Source organism: Penaeus chinensis, chromosome 40 (assembly GCF_019202785.1).
Source record: "Penaeus chinensis breed Huanghai No. 1 chromosome 40, ASM1920278v2, whole genome shotgun sequence".
NCBI classification, from domain to species: domain Eukaryota; kingdom Metazoa; phylum Arthropoda; class Malacostraca; order Decapoda; family Penaeidae; genus Penaeus; species Penaeus chinensis.
The window spans coordinates 11,980,752-12,001,592 of NC_061858.1; the positions used below are offsets into that span (position 1 = coordinate 11,980,752).

The window sequence follows — 20,841 nt, forward strand, 5'->3', positions numbered from 1 at the left end:
TATATGTATATATACATATATATGTGTGTGTGTAATTATGTATGTATATATTTACATATAAATATATATTCATTCATTTGATATTTACGAAGTTTTAGCTTCGCCTGGGCCTTCTATACGTATAGCCCGGCCTGTGTCAGCTATTTATGGCTGTCTCATTTTAGTCCGTGACACTTGATGCTTACCGTGGTGGCGGGATTGCCAGCAGGCGCTCCTGCCGCCATGGTATAAGCATGCGGCATAATCTCTTTACTGCCCCTTCGGCTGTTGTGGGGGGTTCCTGTCTTAGAAATTATGTGCGCTTACAACTCTGTAAGTAATGTACCAAGGTGGCGTTTGGCACGCCACAATGCATGCAACACCCCCTGTATAGTCCATTGTCTCTATGATCTGCCATGCGCAATGGTAACCTAGTCTGATTTTGTGAAGAATGACTTCGGTTGTTTCAAAGAGTGCCAGTGGCCTCTGGCCGAGGAGAAGGATCTCGTTTCCTCTCTGTAAAGCTGCAGGAGGAAGGCATAAGCTTTAGCATTGCACTTCTGCCTCAAGATTTTTCGGCTTGGATGTATGATCATGGGTTTCGGGGCATACTCCTGCTAGTGTCAGCTAGTCTGTCAGCAAGCTCGTTCCCTCTGATGCCTATGTGGCTGGGGACCCAATTGATGATTATTCTTCTACCCTGAGCAAGAATCCTCTGTGCTATGGTAAGCACAGTGGTCAGGAGGTAGATGTGGGTGAGCCGATATGTAGACAGTCATTGGCTGCCCTGGAGTCTGTATGTATGACCACGTGTCCTTCCCTCAAGGACGCATAGGCTAGGGCCTCCATGATCGCAACTGCCTCTGCCTGTAGCGAGGAGGCGTTGTCTGTTACCCTCATGTGGCATCCGTTGCTGCAAAGCCGGAGCTTGCAGTGTGGCTTAAGAGATCGACTGATCCATCCGTGAAGTCAGTTTAGTACTATTCTCTCGGCCGTCTTGGCCAGATGTCGGGGAGAGATGGAGCTGTACGTCCCTGGCTCCTTTAGTTTTGGGATGGGAACTATGGTAACCTTCTCCTAGCTCTGGGGTAGAGATGAGTTTCCCAGGACTTGATGAGTTGCAAGAATGCAAACTCACCTAGTCCTAGATGGGAAATGATGGTATATGATATGCCATCAGATTCCAAGGCTGAACGAGAATTGATTTTATAGGTTTTTCTTAGTTCCCTCAGAGAAAAGATGACAACTGTGTTGTCGGGTTCAGCTGCCCATTCTCTGACATGAGCAAGTCTGGTTGGTTGTAGGTGTTCTTGGTTTGCCTTCAGTTCGGCTGGCAGACTGTTGATGCTTGCACCTGTTCTTGCATAGAACTGATGCACCAGTCTGTTTGCCTTTGATTGAGGGTCGTGGTGTGTGCACCTCGGGGCTGAGCGGCTAGTAGCTCACCTGACTCATTGCCACAGCTCTGTAAATGTGGTTTGGTGGTCAAAGGACTCACACCATTCCAGCCACTTTACCTGCCTAACTCTTTGGGCAGTGTCCTTGGCATCCCTGACAGGCCGAGTTTTAGGTATGGTCTGTAAAGCTGCTTGATTTGTGGCACTTATAAGTCTGGCTTCAACCACTTCCACATTTTCGCTCTGTGGGGGTTCATTGCATCTAAGACAGTGGGCCAAGGCGTTTTGAAATGCCTGCCATTTGGCGTTGTTTGTTTTCCATCTTGGCATTTGGGTTGGGCCAGTATCAATGAGGGTAGTGACAGTGCCATAGTGTTCACTTGAGACAGTCTCATTGATGCACCAACTGATTCTCTCCACCAGATTCGCAGTGGCCAAGGTGAAGTCTAGGACCCCTCCTCTGATTTGCATTGGCTCTTGGATATTGAGAAGAGTGATCTCAGGGAATGTCTCAAGCACATTGGCTATGTGATAGCCTGCTGCATCTGGTGCTCTGCAGGGAGCCAGAATGGGATGGTGTGCATTAAAGTCTCTCCCTATGATCACTTGGTCTTGTGCTGCAGTAGCACAGACCTGTCTGATGTCTAAGCTCCTACAAAGTGGCCTGCTGTACAAAATTGTACAGCTTGAGGGGGCTTGCTTCAACCAGGAGGATCAAGCCTTTTTGCCAGCTGTGCTTGGCAGCTTGAAGACATGAGATCCTAAGAAGCGAACAGACGCCCTCACTGGTTGAGGGATCTTCATCTGTTTTTGGCCTTTTTGTCAGGCTATCCATGGGTCTACTGGGAGGTGGAGAGCATTTGGTAGCTCTGACTTTTGTTAGTTTGACTTTTTGTATTTGAGGCTTTGTCTGTGTGTTATTCTTTTTCTTTGCTGCCTCTACCTGAGTAAGGTCAGCCTGTTCTGGCACTGGTTGCATAGATTCAGCCTGGTTTGGCTCTGCCTATGAGAGCATGGCCACGGTTGGAGTAGGGAGGGGAGTCTCATCCTGATTTTTCGCTGCATCTCCAATGCTCCTACCAGTTGGTAGACATTGTCAAAGCGTTTAGGTTTGAAGGGAACCTTAAACTGTGAGAAACACCTAGGGGGTCCAGACTCTTCTTCAGTCTTTCTCCTGCCTAGGTCGCTTCGGAACGCCCTCTCGGCGTGGATTTTGGGCTTTGGTCATGGGAGCAGAAGCTGTTTTGGCTGGTTCAGCTTGTGCTCCCATCTCAATCAGGGAGGACGTCTGAGGGGAACTCAGAGGTCTCCCTGACTTAGATGCAGGCCTGGAGAGGCCAGTACGAGAGTCCATCTGCCGGACAATTTCATGGACAGACATTTTCTTTGGCAGATTGGTTCTCAGGCTTGTCCATTTTAGCAGTAGGTGTGACAGAGTCACCCTGTGCTTTGGATTTTCTTTTGCCACTGGAAGACACCTCAAAGTGGCTGCTATGATCTGGGCCTTGCACGGTTCATCAACAACTATCTCTTTCTTTGAAGATTTTTGAGGTTTACCATGTAACAGGCAGTTGTTTCTTCCTCTCACGCCCCCATCCACCAAGGAGCCCAACAAGGGGAAGCTGTATGATAGAACCAATGTCTAACAGCCCCAGGGGTGGTGAGAGGATATACATAATCAACAGCCATTGTAACGACACTCACGGAACAGTGTGAGTGCCAACGGCTGCAAGATTACTTGACCCTAGCCTCTCGAAGGAGACCAGCCGATTGACCTGACCGGGCCAGAATCAGGCCACCGATCTTGCTGGAATAAGGGACCAAAGAGGCGTGTTGCTAGCCACACTGTAGGTGCCCTTCCACCTACAGCATCATTGTTTGGAACCCTTTGCTTATCCCTCTGAAACAGCCACCCAAAGGCTGTTTCACCTCAGTGAAGGAGGTGAGGTTCTGCAACCTTTTCAAGGCGGTTTTTTTTTTTTTTTTTTTCTGAAACAGCCACCCGAGGCTGTTTCACTTCAGTGAGGGAGTAGAGGTACATCACCTTTCCAAGGCGGTTCCAGTGACAGGACTGATATATATATATATGTATATATATATTTGTATATATATTACCCCTGTGAACCAACATAGTAGCATATAGGTGTGTGTACTGTATATATATGCAGCATATATCTATAACTGTGTCGGCATATATATAGATCTGTATCTATCACACACGTGCATGCACACGCAAGGCATATCAAGGTCTCGTCATGTCTCTTTTGCGCCGAGGCACAGGGGTTTGCACGGGAGAAACCGGGCCCCAACTAAGAAAATGGGATTCAGTATTCGTAACCTTTTTAAGAACAAAATAATAAATTATGGCTATTAGGTATACAGTATGGTGCAAGTCACTTTTGTTTGTAAGTGTGAAAGTGTATCTTTGGTTTATTAAACTATTTAATTTATGTAGAGAAAAATTATTCAAAGTCAAGACTTATTCACTATATTGGCGATTAACTGTATGTATGCATCCACCTTTTTATATTGATATATATCATTTGTTTATTTCCCAAATACTTCTATAGGACAAAGAAAATTCTTGAGTTTAAATTCTATTACTCACGTAGCTAAGGCATTACTTAAAACTACATTTTAACTCTAATTTACGCTTTCCTTAATTTATAATCAGTGTGGATTGGCGATAAGTTCCGACTGGTGGCGCGAGTGTAAGTTATTTAAGAAACAAAGTAACAAAACATTTGGTCTTGCACACACACATACACACACAAACGTCTGAGTGATGAATGTACGAATATTAGAATAGTTCCCAAACGACTTACAATTTTGCTGGCGTAAATGAGTCAGCAGGATGAAGAATGTTTCTGTATGATTAAAGATTTTCTATATGACATAATAAATGATAAAAGGACAAAATCTGCCTGTGTCGGAAGGGCTTCTACAAGTCACACACTCTCGGGCGTGATCCCACTACTGCTTGACACGGGTGCTTTTGGCTGCTGGGTTTCTCCCCTGGCCCGGTTCACACCTTAATCAACCTGGACGCCCTCGGCTCCCCAAGGGTGGCCATATTGATGCCAAGCTTAGTGCGGACACCCAATCAACATGGGTGATCCCGCAGCAGTGATCCCTACCGCAAGCCATCCTTTAGTCCAAGCCACCGAGTCGCCGGTTTACAGAGCCTCGCCACAGACCCCAGCTATGTTGCAGAATCACTCGTAAAATAACAGAAAGAAAAACACTCACACGCACACATATAGAAGCGATATGATAATTGATAGTGGTCAAGAAACGATCTTCAAGCCTTAATAATTAAAATATATTTTCAGTTCATAAATAATAATTTTTTAAATCATGATTATTAATAGACAAGTAATTTTGTACTTTAAATGTTTATTTGGTTCGCTAGAGTTGAATAATGAAGTTAATTGGCTTTAGCAGTCGAAACATTACTTGAGATTAAATAAATCGTAATCTGCGCTGTTAGCCTAACATGAAAACTTAAAACTTTTGTAATGGTGAAACAGAAAATGGAACGCCAAACTTTATCCAGCATTATATTTAGCAGAGGTTAAGCTGTTTATTTATTGCTAGCAGTAATAACCACAGTTCCTCCCCTTCCACTTTAAGATTTGTACAACTGAGATGTTTTAGTAACTACTTCAAGGGCGTGAACCACATCCTAGTAACATACAAGTATCTTGGTCCACACATAATCTTGAAAATGAATGATATTTATATCATAGTATATATAAGGGAAAATGAAAAAGAATACACACTGTATTCTGTTATGTACTTAAGAGTGATGAATATTTACAGTTTCCGATTTTTTGTTTTATAGATTAACGATTAGTTTTTGAGTGGAATAGGCTATGCTGCAAATGAGCTAGTTTTGCAAATTTAATTTTATCTAAAGTTAATTTCTAAACTTACTGTCAGCCTTTAGATTATAACAAAAGCTAGCAACGTATTGTGTTACATGCACAGAAGACTGAAGTTGTAATAGAAAGATAAAAAAATTATGTTGAAAATCCTCCGCTGAATCCGAACTAGGAACCAACGGAATCAATATTTATGTATGTATGTATGTATATATATCCACATACATACATACATATGTATGTATGCATATGTGTATATATATACATACATAAATATTGATCCCTGGACAATAATGAATGCGAAAAGGGAATCGGCAGTATCAATTATAATATTGATAATAAATCCGAAGTAGCTGTATACAAAAGCATGCAGTACAATGTATCCCTGAGTTTGTGTATCCATCTTTCCAAGCAAATTTGTGAATCAAGAGGTGTTGGAATAGCAACGTAAGCCCTATCGTTTTCGTTGGTTCCTAGTCCGGATTCAGCGCAGGATTTTCAACATTATTTTTTTTCTTTCTGTTACAACTTCAGTCTTCTGTGCATGTAACACAATACTTTGCTAGCTTTTGTTATAATCTAAAGGCTGACAGTAAGTTTAGAAATAAACTGAATACCCCTTACCGTCTGTTCCAGATATTAGTCCATTTTATTAGTACTTACATATACTAAAATTGGAACGAAACAGAGATGATTAGCATGGCCCCTGCGCAAGGATGACACGCAAAATCGTGACGCGTTTCACATTTTTAATCGCATCTAACCATTTTATTAGAACAAAAAGTCTGAACTTGGATACATAAGCATTACTAGGCAACATTTAATTGTTTTAAACTTTCTTCAGGCAAAACGCGGAAGTGGCGAGCGTTCGAATCCAGGCACAGCGCAGATTTTCATATATATTTTTATTTGGTGTTAAAACTGTAATTAATTCCATATAGGTAAATGAATGGTTGGTGAGCGAAATTTGTGCAAGTCGTATAAGAGACATTTTCGGAATTCCGGCAAAACGCGGAAGTGGCGAGCGTTCGAATCCAGGTGCAGCGCAGATTTTCATATATATATATATATATATATATTATGTGTTAAAACTGTAATTAATTCTCATCAATAATTCAATACCTTAAAGTGTCATGCAATACATAGGTAAATGAATGGTTGCCGAACTTTTAAATTGAGCGAAATTGGTGTAGGCCGTTTAAGAGGCATTTTCGGACTTTTTTTTTTCTTGGGACTAACAATAATAATCTGACAACTAGATAGCCATAACTGAAGACAAATTATTTGTCAAACGGAGAGCACTCAATGAATATTTATATATATATATATTTAATGTAATATGTACTGATAGATTAGTGATTGTGCGCATGATCAACATCGTATAACAAGTAAGCATTGCGTGTTATAAGAGATTGGATATGTAGTGGGGATTGGATTTTTTTCAGAAAGTATGCTCTGCTTCTAGAAAAACTAGAGTATGTGCATATTACCTAAGCATTGCATATATGTATTTGAATTCCCTGGCTTTCAATCTCTATGGCAGCTTTAAGTGCTAAAGGAATAGAGGTTCGATTTTGTTGGGGCGTAAACGAAAGTCTTAGGTACTTGTTTCTTATACGAGGTACGAACTTTAGACATTTCTACCAGGTATATCGGCCATCACCCTTCTCTCAATACCCACTTCGCCTTCCCTGGAATGCAGAACGTCGCACAAATGAAAATTGTTTTATTTAAAGTCATAGCATGCACGCTTTATAAATCTAAAAGACATGCACTCTGCCTTAAGATATTAGCATGTCCACTCGTTCATTACAATATAAATTTAAATGATGTAAAGCGCAAAATATGCAATCATTGTTTATAAGTTTGAAGATGATTTTTTTCCAATGTAAATAGGTATTCATGCCAGGGAATTCGATAAGTAATGCAAATAAGTGTCCATGTAATAATAATACACAAAGTGAACAAAAAGGACTATGTCTGCCTGTGTTGGCAGGGCTACAACGAGCCACACACTCTCGGGCGTGATCCCACTACTGCTCGACACGGGTGCTTTTGGCTGCTGGGTTTCCCCCCTGGCCCGGTTCACACCTCCTTAGTCAACCTGGACGCCCTTGGCTCCCCAAGGGTGGCCATATTGATGCCAAGCTTAGTGCGGACACCCAATCAACATGGGTGATCACGCAGCAGTACTCCCTTCCTCAAGCCATCCTCTAGTCCAAGCTACCGAGTCGCCGGTTTACAGAGCCTCGCCACAGACCCCAGCTCTTGACTATGTGTTTGGAACGAGTTATAAATTTTACATTGCAGATATCGTTTTTGTATGCATAAAATTAGTCCCGCTTGGTTATATGTAGCATTTATACAAACAATCATTCATACAAACACAAAACTCTCTTTGTATGCATGTACGAGGTATATTAGTACATTTATGGGCAGGTAGGTAGACAGGGAGGTGTACACGTTTGTTGGTAGGTACATAGACATACATATAAGTAAATATGTAGATGTAGATATAGTTTTTGATACAGCATCGCTTCATCCGTCTACATATATGGAAATATATTACTATTTGGTAAGCGCAAAGACGTGGGGTTCGAACCTCCCTGCTACTTGGTATATTCTGTATAGTGTTGCATATATATCTACTTTATGTGAAAAACTTTCTGTCTTACTTCATTGCCAATAAGACTATACAAATGCGACAAGAGAAAATGTGCAAGGTGCCGCAAGTGCGACAGTACCTTGAGGGTATATGTGTTGTCCGATTGTGTCAAGGGGAGTGCTAACTTTCTCTCCTTCCTTATAACACAGTCGTGTATATAGTATAGCGGTATGTGCTTCCTCAGGAGAGCCACAACCTTCAGTGAAAGATATAGAATACACCTTTATTCAAAGATATCACTAATTAAGCGAACGTAATGATACTTATGGAAGTGCAAGTGTTTAATTTTGATATGTTCCAATGACGATTTAGTGTACTCGTCATTAGCACTTGACATTCAATTTACATATTTTGAGTAATAATTCGTAATGATGTATGCACACTAATTAACACTTTATGAATATTTTGTTAATCGCATTTATCCCTTCCTAATTCAGTATAAGGAGTCCCGTTTTCTCTGATAGCAAATAGCTATAAATTACAGTTTTGTTTCCTTTTAGTCGACACCAACAACATTCACGGTCCACTGCTTTTTTTTTTTTTTTTTTTTTTTTTTTTTTTAGTAATATATATTGACTTATATAGAAAGGGATCTAGAGGCGCACAATCGCCAAAGACTCAATTAGTAGGCCTATTCGACCTTAGTTTACCCTATTCCTTGAATTTTCCAGGATCTTAGAATTAGCATTATTTATGTTATTACCAATATCACCATTATCATAAACATTAACTTCACATTTTCATAACTATTGTAACGCTAATGAAAAATATTGATAGAAGTCAAATTTGTCAAATGTTGAATGAGGTAAATAGGTGAGGTCAGGTGAACCTAGAAATTCACTCTTTGGTGACGAATCACTAGTGGGGCTATCCATGTATAAAGAATTTTAAAAAAATGTGGACAGTGCATAGTTACAATTGGTTAATATATACCTATATATTATCTTCTTTTTTTTCCATTTTTATTGAGGGCTCGAACCTCCTTCCGTCAGATCCACCGACGGGGGGGGGGGGGGTCCTTTCCTTTCCTCCCACATCCCTCCCTAGTGACTCCGTGATTTACGGGCTATATAGAGAATTTGGCAAAAGTAAAGCCTAGGAATGTTAGGGAATGGAATATAGATACCATTTTATTCGAGCTTATCCCCAGATGACGTGACAAAATGCATGTATAGGCGAAGTCATGCATATATGGGGTGAAAATATGCCACGCAACACTTCAAACGTCGGGGCGCGAACTCTCGCCACTCGCATGCATCGGACCAAAAAAGTCCAAATTCGTTAATAACATGCTAAATACTACATTGGAGAGGGTATAAATATATTACAAGAACAATTAAATATATGCGGTCAAAAATGTGGAACGCTTCACGATTTTGCGTGTCATCCTTGCGCAGGGGCCATGCTAATCTTCTCTGTATCGTTCCAATTTTAGTATATGTACTGCCGAAGCAAGTACACCAAAATTAGCCGATCCTCTGAAACATATGATAAGGGGTATTCAGTTAATTAACAAACTGTTATTTTAAGCCTTTACCTTATAACAAAAGCTAGGGTATAGGTAAAGTTCTGACTAGCCGTCTTTAAACCGGAAAAAAATATATGCATGTGATAGAGCAAATAAATCTAAGAAACTTATCTTCTATGAACTTCCGTCGCAAATCAGAAATAACGAAGTTATTGGACACGCAAGTGTCACAGAGCCCCGAATGAAAAACTATCTCAATATTTTAAAAATCGCCATCCGATATCCTTTCCTACTTTATGTAAACAAAACAATGATACCGTTTTATTTTGGTTCATTTATTGTAATACTTTCATTTCGTAACTAGAAAAATTCCGCATAAACTTACATGAAGGTGATTTTCTTTCTACATTAAAATGTCTGACAATACACGAGTAATACCATCATAAAATCGAGTATTTACAGTAATTATGACATTTCTTACTCTGCGCAAATCGATGTGTCTGGTCCATATTACGGGCAAGAGGGAACTGAAGAATTGCGCGCGATTTTCAAAATCAACAACGTTACCGCATGAACAGCGCACGAAACCTTTTGAAACTTTTATTATATACCACATGCGCGTGACATTTGTCACGAGAGCCAATAGCATTACAGGAAATGCTATAAACCAATCACATGCCATCATTTGCGCCACACGTATGTATAGTGGGCAAGGAGAGCAAATATACCAATCTCTGCTCAAAATGGATCTCAGGTGTGTAGGTTGTGACCCACATTATTATAGAGTTATATCTGATTATTTTGAAAAAAATGATAACGCTATAGAGTTCCTGAGGGCACACGGTGTTTTGCCAAGAGCGGTAAGTTGCCCGCATTGCGATTTACCTTGCAAATATCGTGAAGATCGACATATGTGGTATTGTGGCAGATGGAAAAAAATAGCAAAGACAAAACGGCGTAAAAGTTGCGTTTTCTCGACCAGCGATTACAATGGCACGTTTCTGCAGGGGACACATCTCGAACCTTTTAAAGTAATTTTATTTGTGAATCATTGGCTACAAAAACATTGGGATCACGCACAAATTATTAAATGTATTGGCATTTCTAAGCCAACTAGCGTAGATTGGAGGAGTTTTTGTTCTGAAGTAACCGAATATTGGTTACAAAATCAAAATTCAATAGGAGGTGCTGGTGTAATAGTTGAGATCGACGAGACGCTGCTCGTGCGCCGTAAGTATAATAGGGGCAGACAGTTGAGCCAGGTGTGGGTCTTTGGGGGTATTGAGCGTGTAAGTAAAAAGAAATTCGTTGTGCCATTAGTTGGCACTGACCGCAGTGCAGACACGCTCATACCCCTTATTAAGAAATATATCAAACCAGACAGTGTGATATACAGTGATGGATGGGCTGCTTACCGGAACCTACAACATCATGGTTACAAACATCTGAGTATTAATCATTCTGAGAATTTTGTAGACCCAGACGACCCACAAATACACACACAAAACGTAGAAAGGTTATGGAGGGACCTAAAGGAATGGGTCAAGCGGCCAGGTATTAGGGCCGCTTACATCAACCAATACCTGGCCCGCTATTTATTTATAAAATCAAATCAAACATCTCTGATCCATTCCTTCTTTCTACAAGCGGCAGAGCTGTATCCGCCGCAAGGCGGAAAAGAGAGAAAGATCGACTCGCCTGCCCCAGTCCCTCTAGACCTTTCATCTTCAGAGAGCGAGTGAAATCCGGTAAGAGTTCACACTTACCTGATTGCTTGTATGCATATAGTCCAAACAAAAACGTAATACAAAACAAATACCATTTTTTCGCGCACCTAAAGACAAATTTCTTCTGAAATAGCGATAATAAATTAATAATGTGTGAAACAGATAAACAAGGACACCATGTATAACGACCAATTATTGACAACTTAGCGATTATGCGGTGTTACAGACTGAGAAATTCTAGCCAATGAAAACTTCAGGCAATGACGTCAGAGTTTTCTGACCAATCAAAAACAGTTTTTCGGAAAGCCCTGCCCTCGCCCATTGAAAACGTTCAGTGTGTATCTGTCCGGTGGCCAAGGAAGTGTAGGTGTGAAAAAAAAAAAAAATATAGAAGCCGGCAGAAATGTTTACAAATTGCGAAATACACGTATAACTGGAAATACACGTATAACTGGAAATATTGCTACGCCGAGGACGTGTTATTGTAAAGCTTAATAACGGAGACGGGACGATATAAGGTTAGTAAAATTTAAGTAACGTTTAACGAGAACCGGCGAAATCTACATAGTTATTGCACGAAGTACATTTCAAGTAATAAGCCAATTAATGTAATAAAAATGCATACTTTTAATAGGATAATAATACATGCATTATTAATACAAATTATTTACGATTTGGCTATTGCAACCGACCGCAGTGGGTGTCGTGGCCGCGCGCGACGAAATCAGGCTAAAGCTTTCATAATTCCGCGGGACGAGCAATAAGGCTTGGCTGCGAGGCCTGAAGCCTCGCCACGGCCTCCGAAGTATTTTCGGCTCAGGCAAAGGTCAATAAGTTCCATCTTACATTTTAAGACCAGTATAAGTATTGAACGGTTACCATATTTGACGACAATCATCACTAAAGTTTGCAAGGTGTGTTACAAAAATGTGTAAGTTTTTTGTTTGAGAATAAAATTCACGGAGACTGCGTGTGCCGTTGCGGCACGGTCTCCGTGCGCGACACGTAACTGTCAGTAGCGCTTTTTTTTGTTTCTTTGCTTTGTATTTATTATCGCAGTCAATCAAAATACCGTTGTTATTTGAGGAACTATTAATGAAGCTTGTGTATGAATTTGAAACGGTCATCTGGAAACTTTCGAAACGCATTTTCATATTAAAAAGTTGATTGTGCCAAAACATGGTTTGATTCATTTGTATTGTCCGTCAATCAGGCAAAAAATAATCCTGGATTTAACCGCCGAATTGTATACCGTAATTGCATACGTGAAACATGGCCACTGTCCCCGTAGAGTTTCAGCAAGCCCGATTTTAAGTTAATTTAGTGTTTTTCTTGTTTTTCTGTGTGTAAATCATGCTAATTACCCTCCCATAATACAGTGCGAAGCCGAATCTTACACATTTGATCAACTTTGCCGTCGGGGAATACAAGTTCCGCTACTCATCAACGAGTCAAATGCGACGGAAAGCAACAGCATAACAGCGTTAAACTACGAGGGGAGATTACACTCCAAAAAAAGTGGTTTCGAAAGTCGGAGGCTGGATGAAACTTAACATTTACCAAAGCTAGAAACGTATTGCGTCACATACACATTTGTAAGAGAAAGAAAAAAGATAATGTTGAAAATCCTCCGCTGAATCCGAACCAGGAACCAAAGAAAACGATAGGGCTAACGTTGCTATTCCAACACCTCTTCATTCACAAATTTGCTTGGAAATATGAACACACAGAAACTCAGGAATACATTGTAATGGATGGCTTTTATTTCACTAGATACGAGAGAAAAATACAACCACTAGAAGAAAAGTACAAGCACTAGAAGAGTTTTCTGAAATTTTGAAGTTGCCATGGTGATGGCTTTTAGTTTGGTTTTGTTACGAGATACGCACTAGACACATTAACCTATATCATAAAACTCCCAGGAATACCTGTATGTACTAAATTACCTCTTTTCAGAACCATAAATAGAATTCGATGATAATTTTTTGTTTTCCGTTTTACTGATGATGTATATTTATATATACGTGTACATGTATGTATCTATCAATCTATGTGCGCGTGCGTATATATGTTTATGTATATATGCATGTTTGTTTATATCTGTCACATATATATGTATGTATAAATGTACACATATAGCGAAAATGACACATGGAACAAGTGCCCAATCTTTTTATTGTTTCCATCAAATCATTATCATTATCCAACGATTTTCAATTTAAATATTTATTATGGACGCTGAAATCCGTTAATCAATGTTCCAGCAAGAGGTACTAGGTCTAACAAAACAAACAAGTTTTAAGTTAAGTTCAGTGGTGTTTACTTCAATTTCAGATCTGTGATTATTAGAAACTTAATATCAACCACATTTCGATATCCACAATGTCCTACTACCTTGGCGATCAGCAATATGTTACATAAACTTGGCCTATAAAATTCAACAAGTGCTCTGTAAAGCCATGTGTACATAAGCTCTATCAATGTGTCCCATGTGTATATGTATGCATATACATGTGCATACATATACATGTATGCATATATATGTGTATACATATACACATATATACATGAAATTCACAGTTTTTTTATCATCAAAAAGAAATTCCGGGAACATTTGAAGTGGTCAGTAAGCGAACATTCGTCCCCAACATGCTCAGGGAAGATAATGCAGGCGATTCATTTATTTTTGATACGTACAAGACTGTTTAAAACGAAAGCAAATATAACACAATGCAATATATGCGATCAAAAATGTATATAGAAGTCCACATACACCTAGACATAAATATTGATGTATTGCCCGTATTGTTACTTTTATTTATTTATTCTTCGGTTCATGGTACTCGTGCATGAATGAGCTAACATGGTTAATAAATAAATCTTTTGTTTCTGTATGACAATAAAATTATAAAAAGGACTAAGTCTGCCTGTTTTGGACACGGGTGCTTTTGGCTGCTGAATTTCCCCCCTGTCCCGGTTCACACCTCCTTAGTCAACCTGGACGCCCTAAGCTCTCCAATGGTGGCCATATTGATGCCAAGGTTAGTGCGGACACCCAATCATCATGGGTGATCCCGCAGCAGTGATCCCCACCTCAAGCCATCCTCTAGTCCAAACTATCGAGTCGCCGGTTTACAGAGTCTCGCCACAGACCTCAGCTCTGACATTTGCGCTTAGAACGTTTTAAAAAAACTCAACACAACTATATATTATCAGATTAAGTAAGCTGCGACAGGTATCACAAAGTAATCATAAACACACGCACATGTATACACGTGTGTTCATGTGTGTGGTAAATTTGCTTCAGATCACTTGTTTATATGTTTAAGGAAACAAAGCGCAGCTAAATTTAGGGTTTAACCTGCCTAATTTCCTGGTGATCACCATATACGTAATCTTGCTCTCATTTTGTACAGCAAAGTCGATACTCTTGTCAAGCAGTATTTGCAACATCAGAAGTCACAGCTTTCAACAAATGACATAGAATGCACGTGCTATTCAAGGATTATCAGTGTAATGGTATGAACGGGAATGCATTGCAAACCTTGGATTTTCAGTACATTATATTCACTGGTGTATTGTTTTCTTGTTGCAAAGGAAATATTACTAAGCTGATTGATCATTGACAGAGACGAGAAGGACCGTGTAACTGAGAATCAATAATGAATGCGAAATTATAATTCACAATGAAATGTGATACCATGGAGTACGAATAACAAACATCGTGAATTCAGTGCCCTATATGTATGTGAAACTCAAATTTCGCTTTTTTTTTTTTTTTTTTTTTTTTTTTTTTTTAGTGGTTTGTTTTTGCATGTCTATATTTCTAGCGTATTATACATTCAGAAAAAAGTTACACATTACCTTGTGATAAAGTGCTTCAAGACTCAAATCTCCGAAGTTCACAATTTCCTCTCTTCCTCCGCATATTTCAGCTATTTCTGTGGAGTGGGGAAGCGGGTCGGCGAGCGAAACGAACTAAGATTTAGAAAAATTGGCTATTCTCGTGGCATTTTTAGGTTATGGCTAAACCTTTGTGTGAATAACTTATAATAAAAAAGTAAAAAATTGTGGTCCATGTGGGGTGGGGAGAACCAGACCTTGAAGGGAAGACAATTTGCCCCCCCCCCCCCCCCCCGCCCTGAGGGGGGGAAGCAAATTGCATTCCCCGCTCAGGCCCCCCAGTTGACACCATGCTCTTCCGCCTCTTTACCTACTCGGCGTTTTCCGAAATATAGTCATTGTAACTTTGGTAGAAGTTGATCCTATTAGAGACGGAATGTTATACCGTATAAAGTTAGTGCATACAATTTTACACCACCATTTAAACGCATGTGACCTACGGTATGCTTCGTGCGTCGGTCCAGAGAGTGCACTTTGGTTAAAATACTATTTACCTTATCGAGGATATACCTTTGAGGTATTATCATTGAAATAAATAAAACTAACGTTCAAAGCAAGTGCTTATGGGAGAGAGCTGCGAGGTTTTTGATTTCATGTTAACAGAATTTGTCATTTTATTGCAGTAATATTATACATCCGGAAATGTGTATCTATATATGTATATCTCTTCTGTGACTAATTTTATACCCTGTCTATAATTCTGGGAATAAACCAATATTTTTTCATCCGTGATTTAGCATTGGCATACATCAGTAAATAATATATTCTGATTATACGACTAAATAATCAACTTAGCCATCTGAACATACAGAATGAACGAAGGATGATAAACCTTCAAGTGATGGATCTCGGCCGCGATCCCACTGTGGCTCGGAAATTTATATATACATATATATATATATATGTGTGTGTGTGTGTGTGTGTGTGTGTGTGTGTGTGTGTGTGTGTGTGTGTGTGTGTGTGTGTGTGTGTGTATGTATGTGTGTGTGCGCGTTCGTGCATTAATATATACACATGGCAACATGGGAGACTAGACGACAAGTGGACAAAGCAGGTAAAAGATTCGGGATTAGCAGAAGGAGGACAAAGACAATGCTAACATGATAGACCAATGGAAAATGAAATTCGGGGACCTGAATTTGGAATTGACCGCAAGATAAGGTTAACTGAAAAAGATTGGGAGAAGCCTACGTCCTATGATGCAAAAGTACAGCGCCAATTATATTTATGTAACATTATATAAATATGCATAGGTATTTATAAATATGCATGTATTGTCATCATTAACCGTAAGTTATTTTTAATTGTATAGGAAATCTATTTTCAAAAAATGAATATAGTAAAGTTGACCGCATTTCAATAAACGATATTAGAAAGCATCTCGACATCATCTACACAGTTTATACAATGATTTTAAAATTTTAGGTTATAATTTTGTTCATTTGCTTGTCATTTCCGTGAATAACATAGTTATACATCAAATGTTTAATGCTAACATACAAGAAGTAAGTTTTCTAAGAGAATGTATATGAAGAAAACCAGTTAATGGGACACTATTTCATTTATTTACATACAAAAAATATCAAATTATACATATATTATAGTATATACATGTATTGTACATGAATATAATACAGCGTAATTACAATATGACGTAGCCGCCTACGAATACTTATACTAACACAGAATATGTAAGCATAAATTTCTTTGTTAAGCTTTATATTGCTAAAGGAAACTTCACTGTTATTCAATTAGAATTGTCTTTTTTATCTGGAGGAACAATTACGACATTGCCATTCTAATCATATTTCATATAATTCCAAAAAGTAGCCCAATACTATGTTTGACATCTTGACAATCCTTAAAGAAGTTTGATGAATAGCTTGTTTTGATATGATGTTCCTGCAAACAACTTGTTTCGTCAATATAGCTGCATTGCTAATGTGTTACAAAATTACCCCAAGCGGGCATTATGTCAAAAACTCTGATAGAGTTTACGCAATGTACACTCATATATATGAGAGAGTGAGTGCGCGCGCGTATGTATGTATGAAGGTACGTAAGTCCCAGATCTATATAAGTATTTATATAGATTTTGTATGTGTGTGTCTATGTGTTTAGATGTATAAAGCTATAAGTATATGTATTTTCTTTATATATGCTGTCTAGCTTACCTCATCTAGATAGATATATTTATTACTCGTGTCAAGGACGATATCAAGGGCCGGAGTCTGTGGCGAGGCTCTGTAAACCGGCGACTCGGTGGCTTGGACTAGAGGATGGCTTGAGGTGGGGATCACAGCTGCGGGAGTCCCCACCCATGTTGATTGGGTGTCCGCACTAAGCTTGGCATCAATATGGCCACCCTTAGGGAGCTAAGGGCGTCCAGGTTGACTAAGGAGGTGTGAACCGGGCCAGGGGGGAAACCCAGCAGCCAAAATCACCCGTGTCGAGCAGTAGTGGGATCACGCCCGAGAGTGTGTGGCTCGTAGTAGCCCTACCAACACCGGCAGACGTAGTCCTTTTGCCATTTCATGGAGATATAAGGATTCAGTTATCAGGTAATCTGTAACTACTATATTTATTTACTTCCACTAGTATCCCATCTTTCAATACTTTAGCAAGCAAAACAAAATCATTGTTCTCAGATCAGATGGGAGCCATGTAAGATTTATAACGAAAATAAATGAACTGCTGAGTTTTATGATGATCGTCAACGGGATAAGACAGTTATAAAGGTCATAAGATTCATAACGAAAATAAATGAAATGCTGAGTTTTATGATGATCGTCAACGGGATAAGACAGTTATAAAGGTCCTTAAAGTTGTTTCTTAAAGTTTGTTGATAAGTGTTTATGTTTCGGCAGTACACCCACTAGCTACTCCAAAATATGCAAGTGAGAAAATGTATTAATGAATGAAAACTACGAAATTATCGAATGGAATTTGTACATTTCTGTGATTGTTGAATTGACCTTACCCAATAAAAGGACTACGTCTGTCTGTGTTGGCAGAGCTACTACAAGGCACACACTCTCGGGCGTGACTCCCACTACTGTTCGACACGGGTGCTTTTGGCTGCTGGGTTTCTCCCCTGGCCCGGTTCACACCTCCTTAGTAGGTAAACCTGGACGCCCTTAGCTCCCCAAGGGTGGCCATATCGATGCCACGCTTAGTGCGGACACCCAATCAACATGGGTGAATCCGCAGCAGTGCTCCCTACCGCAAGCCATTCTCTAGTCCAAGCCATCGAGTCGCCGGTTTATAGAGCCTCGCCACAGACCCCAGTCCGTTATTATGTACTTAGAACAATTTATAAGTATGACATAAGAAAATACCGTCTTTATTTACATGAAGTAAATCATTCATATATACATACAAATACACACATAGAAAAGCGTGTACTTTCATATTCATATTTACACGCACACATATCTACCTATCTGTATACATCATGTACATATATATTAGTAGACATTAGACATACACACATATATGTATATATATGATGCAGATACATAACATAAATAAGTCTTATTTAGCTACGATTTTTTTTTTTTTTTTTTTTTTTTTTTTTTTTTTTTTTTTTTTTTTTTTTTTAGCTGATTGGAAATACGTTACATCCTTCTGTAGTTCCCCTTTTCTCTGTTGACACGCAAGTTGGCAATAAATTGTGACGGCAGAAAAAAAAAATATATATATATGAGGTACTGCAAGTGCGACATTGCCTTTGCAGCCTTTGCCCGTCCTTATCCTTTCGTACAATTCAGTCGCTACTTTGGTCAAGTGGTAAATTTTAGATATATATTCGCTGCTAATGACCTTAACTATTGACGCGGTAGATAATTTTAAATAATCCGTTAATTTCGTAAATATGGTAAGTGTCAGTCAATAACTGACATGGAATATATGAAATTTTCCAATCTATATCACATAGTTGAAATAAAACTCTAACGTAAAGAACCCGTTTACTCTGATAACTACTGCTCAAAGCGAAAACTTTATTACTGCACAGTGGTTTACTTCCACGCGGTTGAAGATATATATTCCCACCTTTCATCTTTATGATAAATTCGTGAAGGACCTTTAAAGTTCCCACACGTTGGGTCGCCCCCTCCCCCCTCCCTCCATCCCTCTCCTATCTTACCTACTCTAATGGCTATACATTTTAGTAAAAAAAAATCTTAATTAAAAAAGAAATGGCCTCCTTACCCATATCCAGCACCTGTTTTTTTTTTTGTGTTTTTTTTTTTTAGCGCTCATTTCCTATACTGGAGGAGAAAATTCATTTATATGCTTAACACTGGATGCGGTTGTTGATTATTTGAACACATTTATATGTGCGTGCTTATGAATGTATGAAAACAAGATTTTAGAACTACAGTAAACATATGGAATATAATATGTACCAAATGTAAGTGGAGATGGCATATGCATCCCATTGTTATTCGGAGCCTTTCATTCAGAATTCTCATTTTGTATGATTATAATGTATATTTTTTCTACACCTTGTTTTACTTGATCCTATGTGTCATAAAACGTTTGCTTTTATCACTATGGACATATATTCCCGGATCTTTTATTTAATCATATAACAGTTCTTCGTATATTAATCTATGCATTTGTCTTTCTATATTTACATATATGTACATATATTCATACGTGATATATATGTATGTGTGTGTGTGTCAATATTTATCTATCTGCCTATCTGCACGCGCACACACACAGACACAGACACACACACACACACACACACAAACAAATATGCACATATAAATATACAAATATATGAATATATATATATATAAATATAGACATACACTATATATGTATGAATATATACACACATACACACACACATGCATACGCACACATATACACGTATATGTATATGTATAAATATGTATAGATATATACATGTGTAAATATATTCACATATGTACATATATATCAAAAGTGTTCAATGAAAGGCTGAATTTTATAGATATGCTTTCATGTGGATAGTACGTATCTTACTGCATTGGCAACTGAACAGACATAAAGTACAGACGACATGAAAATTGATTGCCAAAAAGTTCAACTTTTCCCAAAAGTAAATAGTTAACGTATATGCCTCGGCAGTACATTTACAAAAATTGGAACGATACAGAGAAGATGACACGCAAACTCGTGAAGCGTTCCACATGTTTAATCGCATATACTTCACTATTCTCAGTTATATCTTTGTCAACAAAGTATAAATCGCGTTATTAAGTAAAGTACCCTCTCTGGCCCGATGCACGTGGGTAGCGAGCGTTTGCACTCCGATCTGGGCAGTGCATCAAATCTTTTAAGGATAATTTCCGACATTTTTACAATGCTTCTCTTGAAAACTGTTAGGTATTACTTCAGCATGTCGTATTACGCGGATGATAGGTAAGCGAGGATGGCACGCGGGCTGCCGCATGGAAGCAAAAGTGTATCGTATAGAAATAATGAGGAAATGTGATTGCTCATAATTTCACTTTAGCGAAAATGAACACATATATACATACATATGTGTGTATATGTGTGTATATATATATAAATATACATATATATATATATATATATATATATATATATATATATATGTAAGTACATGCACATATATACATATGCATACATAGATTTATTTTAACACACACACACACACACACACATATATACTCGTGTGTGTGTGTGTGTGTGTGTTTGTGTGTGTGTGTGTGTGTGTGCGTACGTGTAGGGAGGCCGATTTTGCGGTAGAGTGCAGACAGGGCGCGTCTGGCACGATGTGGTAATCTTGGTAGAGGTA

The 20,841-nt window shown here is 38.8% G+C and overlaps 2 non-coding genes and 1 pseudogene across 2 annotated transcripts; 1 reads left to right on the forward strand and 2 right to left on the reverse strand.

Moving 5' to 3' along the window:
• The first annotated feature begins 5,915 nt into the window (after window positions 1-5,915).
• LOC125047343 lies at window positions 5,916-6,011 on the forward strand (annotated as a pseudogene).
• A 1,958-nt stretch (window positions 6,012-7,969) lies between these two features.
• Window positions 7,970-8,072, reverse strand: LOC125047356. Its single transcript, XR_007116739.1, has one exon. It is a non-coding gene; the product is annotated as a U6atac minor spliceosomal RNA (small nuclear RNA).
• A 1,205-nt stretch (window positions 8,073-9,277) lies between these two features.
• Window positions 9,278-9,384, reverse strand: LOC125047330. The gene has a single exon (XR_007116719.1). It is a non-coding gene; the product is annotated as a U6 spliceosomal RNA (small nuclear RNA).
• Between the last annotated feature and the right edge of the window lie 11,457 nt (window positions 9,385-20,841).